Source organism: Podarcis raffonei, chromosome 11 (assembly GCF_027172205.1).
Source record: "Podarcis raffonei isolate rPodRaf1 chromosome 11, rPodRaf1.pri, whole genome shotgun sequence".
Taxonomy (NCBI): Eukaryota; Metazoa; Chordata; class Lepidosauria; order Squamata; family Lacertidae; genus Podarcis; species Podarcis raffonei.
The window spans coordinates 10,736,882-10,749,528 of NC_070612.1; positions in this window are offsets into that span (position 1 = coordinate 10,736,882).

Consider the following 12,647-nt stretch of genomic DNA (forward strand, 5'->3'; position numbering starts at 1 on the left):
GGCCAGGATCCGTTCCAGAGACCCAGCCACTAGCCGAAAAGGACACAGGGAAAAGTGCCACGTCTGCGCATGTGCGCAGAGCAGTTTGGGCTTCTGCGCATGTGCAAGCGGCAAACCCAGAAGTAACCCGTTCCGGTACTTCTGGGTTTGCCATAGACATTCGCCGGAATGGATGCTAGACAAGGAGGATGTTCGTGGAGCTATTACTGTACTAAAATCGGTTAATCAATTTACATTCGGAAAGATAAGGTGGGTGCTAACACAGGTGTCGGAGACCAGAGTAAGGAGGTGCACCATTGGCTGACAGCAAAGCCTATACAATAACAATGCTAGATGCATTGGAGAGGGAATTCCACAGCTTAAGGGACTGCCATAGAAAATGCTGCCCTCTCCTGGATTGTCACTCCCCAAACCTCCAAGGGCTATGGAACCACCAAGAAGCCCCTCTGCCAATCTTAACACCTGAGGGTCTCTAGGGAAGGAGGCAGCTTTGTGGATATTTGGAGCCTAAGTTATATCGGGTTGTAAATGGCAACAAGTGCCCTTTGAATTGGGCTTGGAAGTGAACTGTCAACCAGCTCAGTCTGCTTCTATATATGAAAGGTTTGCTGGTCCTTTGAAGGAGTAAAATGTTTCTGGTCAACCCTGAGACAGAGGGCTATTTCCAAAAGTGCTCTTTAAAATCTGTCACATCAGAAGGTTGGCAGTTCAAATCTGCACAACAGGGTGAGCTCCTGTTGCTCTGTCCCAGCTCCTGCCTACTTAGCAGTTCGAAAGCACACCAGTGCAAGTAGATAAATAGGTACTGCTGTGGTGGGAAGGTAAACAGCGTTTCTGTGTGCTCTGGTTTCCATCACGGTGTTTCTGTTGCCCTAGAAGCGGTTTAGTCATGCTGGCCACATGACCCGGAAAGCTGTCTGTGGAGAAACGCCGGCTCCCTCGGCCTGAAAGCGAGATGAGCGCCACAACCCCACAGTCGCTTTTGACTGGACTTAACCGTCCAGGGGTCCTTTACCTTTACCTTTTTACGTCTGGATCTTGCAATGGAGGTGGCTGTTTTACTGATGTCTAGCAAAACAGATTTAAAAGGGAACTTCCTCAAAGGTACTCTAATTTTATCCTCTCCAAAATTTCTCCAATAAAAAGAGGGATATCCTATTCTATCCCCTCCAACATTTCTCTGAATAATGTAGGCACATCCTACAAGCGGGACAGTCCAGGATCCAGTCAGAAACCGGGACAGCTTCTGTAATTCCGGGACTGTCCCTGGGAAATCAGGACACTTGTAGGGTATGTGATTTAGCCACTTCAAGGTTCCCACTGTAGGTTAAGGGGATGTGGGATGTACATTTTGGAATTAGGTTTTAGAAATAGCTGTTGAAAGGGCAGGAAGACCACTGCCAGAGTCCTCAGTGCCTCACAGCAGGGATAACCAACCTCTGGATATAGCGGTATAGAAGCTGGAATCAAAAGGGATTTTTGTGGTGGTTGCTGGTTTGTTTTATCTTCACAATTGCTCTACTGTATGCTAGCCTCAATCCCATGCTACTCCGAACAGAATCCCTTCACAACAAAGACATCAAAGTGTCATTCCCCTTCTCCAATGTGGTTTCCAGCCCACAAGCTCCCTCAAAAGACTGGTCTGTATAACCTATGACCCACCAGGATGAAAGCAGCCCATCAGCCTGGACACAATGGGCTCAGCAAATGTCTTGAGTCTGCTGCTCAAACTGCAAAAATTGGGGGAGGGGAGAGCATCTGGAAGGCCACAGAGTACATGGTTGGTGAGCTTTGGCGATTTTGCAGAGGAGAGTGATTTTGTGTTCGAATCTTGCTTCTCACAGGTATCTGGTTGGCTACTGCGAGAATAGGATGCTGGACTTGAGATGGCCCATTGTTTTGATCCAACATGGTTCTTTTTATGGTCTCAAACATCATTACTTGCACCTTTCATTTAAATCCATAGGACTTACAAATGCTTCCCTTTCTGTTGTTCTGTGCCCACCTTTTCTGAGCAGAGAGTTTTAAAGCTGAGAATATGAATTGTCTTCAAAACTTCACATTTTTATTATTTCCTGCTTTCATTTTTTTACAAGTAAGAGGCACCTCAACTTTCCCTCCTTGGATTGTAAACTTTGCCATGGCAGGTAGACCTGTCTTTTATTTTTGTCAATGTAATAAAAATGATGCCACTGAAAACAATAATAGAAGAGATGGGAATGTTTGCCAGCGCAGGATATAAGGCACAACCCGATATGTGAATGATGGCTTAGTGTGACATGTGAACACACTCATTGCTTCACTCATAAGAACTCACAGGGAACAATTTGAAGAGAATGATAGACATTAAAATATCTGAAGCATCCCTTTCTGGCCATTGCTAGATATGGGTTATTGGACAAGAGGGATAATTAGCCAAATTCCTAACAATAGCTGTATTTTTATGGAGTTTTCTTTCAAGCAACTTGCCCTTCGTTAACTAAAATAATACAGGTAAATCAAAAATAAATAGGAGAGGAGGCACAGGGGGAAAAATATATTAGCAAAAGACCTCCTTTCTGTTCATGTTGAACACACCCTGCACAGTTTAGAAATCAACTAGCAATTTTGCAGAGGCTATCAGTCACGATGGGTGTATTTGTTTTGGCTGAGGCCTGGCACACTTCAGGCAGCCTTGCTACCCAAGAGGAAGATGTTCCGCACGTTTGCCTCCTCCCTGCGGTGTTCCAGCCACCACACCCTGGCCTTCATGTTGGCTGAAGGAAATTGAAGTGGCGTGAGTTAGGGTGCCTGGAATGAATGCACCCTTGTCATTGGCAGAGGGTGAAAGAGCTCATGGAAATAACATGCATTACAGGCCATGCCTTTTGCCCCTTTCACTCGCTCCATCTTACTCAGGGCTAGTGTTATGTACTGAGCTGAATCCTAGAACAATAGGATCCAGAATGCAGCAGTCTGATTGGTCTGCAGGAGCCACCCAATCCAGCTCCAGGTGGAAGTGAATCAGTGACCTGACTGGCCTGCAGGAGCAGCCAGTCAGGCTCCTGGAGGAAGTGAATCCACAACCTGGTTGGCCTACAGCAGCAGCCCGGAATTAGCCAATCACGAGGGACCCATTGTGTAAATAATGTATATATAGCTAGACGTTTGGGGAAAGATTCATTCATTGCTACAATGAGCTGAATAAAGAGCATGAAATTCACACTTGATTCCAAGTGTATTTCAGCTAGGTTGCCATTTTATATTTCTTCCAGTAGCGGAAGAGTCATTTCAAGAGAGGGGCACAAAGATTTCACAGCAAGGTCTGCTCTTGGATGCGTGTTGACATAGCTAAAAACAGGAGTGTGTTTTGTAGACACTTGTTGCGGTTCTTTAATTGGTACTTCGTAATAGGTTCTTTATTTGGTACTTCGTAATAGGTTCTTTATTTGGTACTTCGGGTGGCGCTGTGGGCAAAAGCCTCAGCGCCTAGGACTTGCCGATCGCATGGTCGGCGGTTCGAATCCCCGCAGTGGGGTGCGCTCCCGTCGCTCGGTCCCAGCGCCTGCTAACCTAGCAGTTCGAAAGCACCCCCGGGTGCAAGTAGATAAATAGGGACCGCTTACTAGCAGGAAGGTAAATGGCGTTCCGTGTGCTGCGCTGGCTCGCCAGATGCAGCTTGTCACGCTGGCCACGTGACCCGGAAGTGTCTGCGGACAGCGCTGGCTCCCGGCCTCTAGAGTGAGATGAGCGCACAACCCTAGAGTCTGGCAAGACTGGCCCGTACGGGCAGGGGTACCTTTACCTTTAATAGCCACTAACTCGCCAAGAAACTTGCCCACCTAGTTCAACAAAGGTTTCAACCCTTGCTGGATCCAGAACCCCAGGAATTAGAAGAGGCTCAGGCACCATGCAGGCTAACCCTGCAAGCTCACAACAGCAGTATGAAAGTTACAGTCCTGCGTCTCTTAAGATGGAAATCAAGCTATAGGATTGAGATGTGGGTTAAAATATCTCGATGAGACCAAAGGTTGGTTGCTGTGGTCATTTCATCTGCTACATGCTAGGAACAGTTCCATATGGCACAGCTTTTTGGCAGAGAACGCCCAGTGATTAACAAACACAGACAAAAAAGAGGCAGCCATGCACCACTGAAGATTGCCAGGTTGTCTTGCTTATTTTTAGATTACTGTGTAAATTCTTCCCTCCAGCTGATTTGCACCTATCTATAATGAGCCCCTTGGTCAGATCTCCTCCTTGTAATTCTGTTTCTTGTTACATAGCCTCTGAGAAGCGAACTGGGATTTTTAAACGCATACAAAGAGCAGAAGGGGCTCTGCAGAACATTGCAGAGCTGGGTTTACTCCATATTCCGTCCCCAAAGCCCATTCAAAATTGTGTTGCAAAGGCAACCAAAGTTTCACTCTGAATTAATGCTCAGTATCTGCAATAACTTGCTTTGCAAGTATATTTCAAACCCCTGTACCAAAATCTCACTGTCATCTTAGGTATAAAACTGGCCTGAAACTGATCTGCGATGACTTTAGGAAAGGCGCCTTTTCTCAGTCTTCACACTCTCCTCTGCAAAATGGGGATAACAACAACATTGGATTGCTTCACACTTTCAACAGCTACTGAATAATGTGCCATGTAGATAGAGGCAGTTTGACATGCAGTGCATTAAAAAAGCAGGCACCTGTTCTTCACAACTTCTGAATACATATGGCCTCTGCACCTGCAGATTATTGCAATGAACTATTTATTCATTCTCATAGTTTTTGGTTGCTTATACAACAAAACAACTGCAGACTGGATGTGAACAAAAGGAGTTGTGCTGGAAGAGGCAACAGTTGAACTGGGACCAAAAACAAGAGCTGCATTACCCTGATCTGTCAAATTCTGCATAATCTACTTTGATGTTAGGATATTGATGTTCCGTTCCACCTTAACAGATGTGTGGAATTGTTGTATGTCACATGTCTGTTTACACTCCAGCACAGCTTGCTGGGAACTTCCTTGTGTATATAGCTTTTGCTTATGCTGCTTGCTTGGACATGAAAGGGAGAAGACATGTTTTTCCTCTTGTCCTGATGTATGCTGAATACACTGCTTGTAAATATGCTTTACACAGCCTCTCCCTGCCACTTCTGTTGTGCGTTTACTCCGCTGAGTTGCGTGCCCAGCTTCTGAAGCTCTGGGTCGCAGATTCATGCTGCACCAAGGACTGGAGTTTGACCCGCATGTCGGCCGGTGGGCTGGAGCCAGCTGGGGGCTTGGCAGTTGCCCCCGGTTCCTTAGCAGCATCCCAACACTCCAGGGCTGAGGTCTCCCCGCACATCACTGCAATGTTAGAGTCAAGAATTGAACAACATCATTTGCTTTCCCTCAGGAAGTGGTGGGTTTTCCTTCCTTGGAGATTTCTAAGCAGAGGTTGGACGGTCAACTGTCATGGATGCTTTAGTTGAGATTCCTGCATTGCAGGGGGTTGGACTAGATGACCCTTAGGCTCCCCTCCAACTCTATGATTCTATGCTTTCAGACCATTCTCTGGGCCAGATTATTCCCTGGGCCATGTTGCTGAATAGTACACTTGCTGATGTAATGCCTTTAAAGGCAACTAACTGTTTACAAACTGCTCATTATGATCTTTACCGCCGCCTCCTCCATTTAACATTTAATAGGCTTTGCACATAAATAAAATTAGGTTACCATTGTGAATCAATTTCTATCTATGAAGAATGGGAAAGGTTGTGGAAGGAAAGGATAAAATTTATAGCCTGTATGCTCTGAAAGAGAATACGATGAAAATAATGTATAGATGGTATATTACACCAGTGAAATTAGCTAAAATCTATAAGACAAATAATAAATGTTGGAAATGTAAAGAAAAAGAAGGAACATTTTATCATATGTGGTGGGAATATAAAAAAGTAAAGAACTTCTAGGAAATGATATATAATGAGATGAAAAAGATGCTGAAATATACATTTTTTAAAAAACCAGAAGCATTTTTACTTGGTATTATAGGTCAGGACATTAATAGGCAAGATGTTAAATTGTTTTTATATGCAACAACTGCAGCAAGAGTATTGTTAGCCCAGAAATGGAAACAAGAAGAAATTCCGACGAAAGAAGAATGGCAGATGAAATTAATGGACTATGCAGAATTGGACAAAATGACAGGAAGGATTCGAAACCTGCGGGACCAGAGATTTACAGAAGATTGCAAGAAGTATATTAATTATTTGAAGAGCAACTGTAATCAACAAATTATGCTAGTAGGACTACAAGAAGTTTTGTAAGGAGAAATATACAAAGTAGAAAAAGATAGAGATATTGGTTATGAGTTTGTAATATAATAGGGAAGATAAGAAATGCATACTGAGAGATTAGATTGGAAAAATTTCAGAAAGGATTGATGGAAGTCAAAAATTTGAATAAGATGTAAAAGTATGTTTAATTACTGTTGAAAATGATATGTTAAAAAACCGAATAAAATTATATATATATATATATATATATATAGAGAGAGAGAGAGAGAGAGAGAGAGAGAGAGGGAGGGAGAATACTGTATCAATTTCTATCTCTCCTTCTCGCTGGGACTCTTCTTCCCCTAGCTTCCTGAGTTTATCCATAATTTAGTATAAAACGTACAGCTGCTGCTCCGTTGTAGAGCAGGAAATCCAGAAGTCTTCTCACAAGGAAGCACTTCATTCGAAGTCCTTGAACTTCCTGACACCCAGGTTTGTGTGTTTTGTTGCTGAGGAAAATGTGCTTGAAATCTTGAGTGCTCTTTGGACTGTGGTTACATAAATGTCACTGCAATTGCCTATTAGTGCCTAGTGTGATATCAATAGTCTCTCAGGCTCACCTCTTAAAAGATGTATTTAATTTACTTGAGAGGTTGATCGCTCCCTTCAGTGGCAGACTTTGGGCTCTCAAATTTCAGTGGAACCCTATGTGATGCCAAAATTCAGCACTCCCCGCCTCTTGCGCTCCGTTCTAAAACATTGTTTGGGCGCCCCCCACAGTGTGGTGCCCAGTGCGACCGCACCGGTTGTGCCACCCTAAAACCACCTCTGCTCTACAGTACAAGCAAGAGAAAACTTTCAGTCCTCTCCGCTAAAGAAAACAAAGCTGCCATCTATCATAGCATGAGGGGGTCATAGCTCAATGGTGGGGCACCTTAGAAGGTCCTAGGTCCAGTTATTGGCATGCCCTGCACTTTCAAAGAGAGCCTGCTGCCAACAGGTGTGTAGAAAGACATGGTCCTCTTGCCAGCATCGAAGAGTAAAATTCAGGGGCCAGTCTGCTTGGCTACTGCATGTGGAACAGGAGCAAGGTGCATCATCTTATAATTCACGTCAGGCGCCAAAATATATTGAGCCAGCCTGCATTGCTCTAAACTCCTGTGCTCATTCTGGCATTGCAACTGCTATCTTGCATTTCTTTCAAATGGTTTATTTACTGAGCATTCGTCCTGATTTGTGGGGAGGTTAGGCAAATGGGTCTCTCCAGACTTGTGGGTTTTCCTTGCAGCCTATCAATGACACAGTGTATTAGTAATGGATTTGTACTGGACCATCCACAAATCATTCTACTTTATTAGTGTGCCTGCCATGCTTTCCAATGTTACCACATGATGGTCGTCTGGAGGAGCACTCTTGCACCACAGCATAGCCAAAGCAGGACAAAATAGAAACTGGAATATTTGCAGTGTGAAAAAGTGCCAGGATTTCAACAGGAAGAGGAGCCTATGGGATACACACTGACTGGAAACTAAGAGCCCTGAAATTTTTGGAGCCTGAATTTGCTGGTATGTGTTTAAATCTGCCCCCAAAATAGTCTGGAAACACTCTGGGAGTCTTCTTTGGCTGCTCATGCTCAGACCATGTGCTAGAAAGACAAGCGAGGCAGATATCGCAACTCTGAAGTTTAGTTAGAACTGTTAAGATTATGACACAGAGCACCTAAGGAACACTGTGACCAGTGTCACGGCTAAAAATTGGCTGCTGTTTCTTTAATGCTAAAAGAACTAAGTCAGCATGAGTCAGCACCTTACAATGACTCATGCAACCTTTCACTAAATTGTACCTGTATATATAGAGTGGTCAATGTTGGTGTTGGGTGTGGGTTGGTTGGATGGTAGAAAGCTGGTTGCGTTTGGTGTGTGTAAAAGCTGTCGGTCGTGGTTGGAGAAGAAGACTTTTTAAGAATAAAAGCAGCAATACTCTGCAAGAATAGTCTTTCTCAAAGACTCTTTTGTGCCAACTAAGGTCTGAGGTCCGTACAGTTAAAGCTATGGTTTTCCCAGTAGTGATGTATGGAAGTGAGAGCTGGACCAGAAAGATCGCCGAAGAATTGATGCTTTTGAATTATGGTGCTGGAGGAGACTCTTGAGAGTCCCATGGACTGCAAGAAGATCAAACCTCTCCATTCTGAAGGAAATCAGCCCTGAGTGCTCACTGGAAGGACAGATCGTGAAGCTGAGGCTCCAAGACTTTGGCCGCCTCATGAGAAGAGAAGACTCCCTGGAAAAGACCCTGATGTTGGGGAAGATGGAGGGCACAAGGAGAAGGGGACGACAGAGGACGAGATGGTTGGACAGTGTTCTGGAAGCTACCAGCATGAGTTTGACCAAACTGCGGGAGGCAGTGGAAGACAGGAGTGCCTGGTGTGCTTTGGTCCATGAGGTCATGAAGAGTAGGACATGACTAAATGACTAAACAACAACAACAACAAAGGTCTGAGGACTAGGCAAAGGAGTAAAAAGGAGGTCAGAACCATTTTCCTTTTCAAACACTGACAAGCAGGACAAAATAGAAACTGGAATATTTGCAGTGTGAAAAAGTGGCAGGATTTCAACAGGAAGAGAAGCCTATGGGATACACACTGACTGGAAACTAAGAGCCCTGAAACTTTTGGAGCCTCCCCAATACAATACAGAGCACAGATCATCACGAATACACAACGAAAAGAGCATCTGAAGGGCCTTGGCATTGTATCAAGCGAAGACATTATTCCACTATGTCTAATCCATTTCCTTATCACTTTCCCAACAGCAAAAAGTTGAATCTTTTGGGGACGTGAGTCTGTTTTTGCAAGACAATCAACTTTAATTACACAACCTGAATTTGCTGGTATGTGTTTGAATCTGCCCCCAAAATAGTCTGGAAATGCTCTGGGAGTCCTCTTTGGCTGCTCATGCTCAGACCATGTGCTAGAAAGCCAAGCGAGGCAGATCTCGCAACTCTGAAGTTTAGTCAGAGCACCTAAGGAACACCAGTGGGGAAGTTTATGAGCCAAGTATATTGTGCATAGCTGCTGATCCTCACACAAAGTCCCAAATGCCAGCGGATGTTTCTTTTCGTACTTTAAATCATGCTTTCAGGGTGAGCACACAGTGATGACAAGCACATGTGAACGCCTGCTTCAGTTAGCAGGCTGCCTGAAGCATGAACTCCTGGACTCTCTAGCCGGGGTGAGGCCAGGAGGTGGGTTAATTTACTTACTCCCTGAACTTGGCATGGGCTGGTTGCTCCTAACGCCACCCAGGGAGTTAGCACTCAGCCAAGGGGATTGAATGGCACATCACTAGGCTGAGAAAAGGACCACTCGGTATGTTAAGAGACAGCGAACAGATGCCTGGACATCTGTCTTCCTGGCAGTGTCTCGCTTTCCACAACATGCAATGTGACATCACTGGGCATTACTCCACCTCTGCAGCTGACGGCAAATGATTGGGGTGTGTGTGTGTGGAGGCAGCGAAACACACAGTGTGGGGAAGATGTTTTGTCATGTCTCGCGCAAGAGTTTCTAGGAACAGAGAGAAGGAGATACAGGCCAGCTGTGGCTCCACGTCAGTTGTGATGCCTGCTTTGACCTTGAGGAAAGAACGAGATGTTATCTCTCTCATACACACACAGAGAGAGTTCTGCTTGCCTTGGAATGAAACATGGGAAGGTGCCTTCTTCCAAGTTATATCAGAGGTTCATCTTGATCAGTATCCTTGTGTCCTGGCATGGGCAGGAGGTAGATCGGCATCTGCTGGTGGAGCTTAGCTCATTTGCAATAGATCAGGAAGGCTTCACACCTAGGTAAAGGTAAAGGGACCCCTGACCATTAGGTCCAGTCGTGACCGACTCTGGAGTTGCAGAGCTCATCTCACTTTATTGGCTGTGGGAGCCGCCGTACAGCTTCCGGGTCATGTGGCCAGCATGACTAAGCCGCTTCTGGCGAACCAGAGCAGCGCACGGAAACGCTGTTTACCTTCCCGCCGGAGCAGTACCTATTTATCTACTTGCACTTTGACGTGCTTTCGAACTGCTAGGTTGGCAGGAGCAGGGACCGAGCAACGGGAGCTCACCTCGTCACGGGGATTCGAACCACCGACCTTCTGATCGGCAAGTCCTAGGCTCTGTGGTTTAACCCATAGCGCCACCCGCATCCCTGGCTTCACAACTAGCAGCAACTAAAAAAGTTTCTTTCCCACATACATAGTGGGATGCTGAACACAAATGCTTGCAGGGGGCGGGACACACACAACGGAGCTAAGGTTTTGTGTGGGACTGAAACTGCCTTGGTCGCGCTGGTTGATGATCTCCGGCGGGCTAGGGACAAAGGTGAGAGCTGTTTCCTAGTTCTGCTGGATCTCTCAGCGGCCTTTGACAACATCGACCATAACATCCTTCTGGACCGTCTAGAGGGGCTGGGAGCTGGGGGCACTGTCATACAGTGGTTCCGCTCCTTCCTCCTGGGCCGTGTCCAGAAAGTGGTGGTGGGGGATGAGTGTTCAGACCCCTGGGCTCTCGCTTGTGGGGTGCCTCAGGGTTCTGTCCTCTCCCCCATGCTTTTTAATATCTATATGAAGCCGCTGGGAGAGATCATCAGGGGGTTTGGACTGGGTGTTCATCAGTATGCAGATGACACCCAGCTCTACCTCTCCTTTAAATCAGAACCAGTGAAGGCGGTGAAGGCCCTGTGTGAGTGCCTGGACGCGGTTGGAGGATGGATGGCGGCTAACAGATTGAGGTTGAATCCTGACAAGACAGAAGTACTGTTTTTGGGGGACAGGGAGCGGGTTGGTGTGGGGGATTCCCTGGTCTTGAATGGGGTAACTGTGCCCCTGAAGGACCAGGTGCGCAGCCTGCGAGTCATTTTGGACTCACAGCTGTCCATGGAGGCGCAGGTTAACTCTGTGTCCAGGGCAGCTGTCTACCAGCTCCACCTGGTACGCAGGCTAAGACCCTACCTGCCCGCGAACTGTCTCGCCAGAGTGGTGCATGCTCTAGTTATCTCACGCTTGGACTACTGCAACGCGCTCTACGTGGGGCTACCTTTGAAGGTGACCCGGAAACTGCAATTAATCCAGAATGCGGCAGCTAGACTGGTGACTGGGAGTGGCCGCCGGGACCACATAACACCGGTCCTGAGAGATCTGCATTGGCTCCCAGTACGTTTCCGAGCACAATTCAAAGTGTTGGTGCTGACCTTTAAAGCCCTAAACGGCCTCGGTCCTGTATACCTGAAGGAGCGTCTCCACCCCCATCGTTCAGCCCGGACACTGAGATCCAGCGCCGAGGGCCTTCTGGCGGTTCCCTCATTGCGAGAAGTGAGGCTACAGGGAACCAGACAGAGGGCCTTCTCGGTAGTGGCGCCCGCCCTGTGGAACGCCCTCCCATCAGATGTCAAAGAGATAAATAATTACCTGACATTCAGAAGACATCTTAAGGCAGCCCTGTTCAGGGAAGTTTTTAATATGTAACGCTGTACTGTTTTTAACACTGATTGGGAGCCGCCCAGAGTGGCTGGGGAAACTCAGCCAGATGGGCGGGGTATAAATAATAAATAATTATTATTATTATTATTATTATTATTATTATTATTATTATTATTGTGTGAAGGGGCCTGTGTGTTGCTTCTGCTGCTGATCACAGCTTCCTGAACCAAGCAGGCATTCCAGGACACTCTTTTCCTTAATTTTTAGCATCATATGTTCATCCCATGGAGTCACTATTTTGCACCTGGCTCTGGTCAGTGGACCTTGGATGTCTAGTTTTTTAAAAAGTATATCCTGTAGTTCTGCTGTGTGACCATTATTGGTGCTCTTAACTGGACTAAACATCCTCTCTTACCACTCGCTGGTTTTCATTTGTGTTGGATTGGCATACACAGGCCCGGGGCACCTCGAAGGCATTCCACAAATGGGGAGCCACTGCAGAAAAGGCCTCTCATGTAGTTCAGAGATCTCTGGAGCCCACAACGCTGGCTATTCCTGCTCAAGGCAGTGCTGCCGATTGCAGCATTTTCTTCTTTCTTTCTAGCCAAGACACCCAGGAACTTGTTATTTGAAAAGCAGATGTAGAAACTCCTGAGCTGAAGCTCAGGAGCCTGACGTGTTCCTCCCCACCGCTTCCCAAGGCGATACACACGTGGTCTTTGACCAGAAACAACCACTCAGCATTTTGGAGCCAAGGCCATCCTCTGGTTTTTGAAGCAATGCACAACAGCCAATGCCATCTCCAGCACTATCTGCTGCTGGCTCATGTCCGTGTCACCAAGCCAATCTCCAGAATAATGAAAGCAAGGGCAAGGGCAGCCAAACAACAGATAAGCACCAAATTAATTTCTTGCGGTAGCCAATACACAGGGAAATCACAACAGCATCA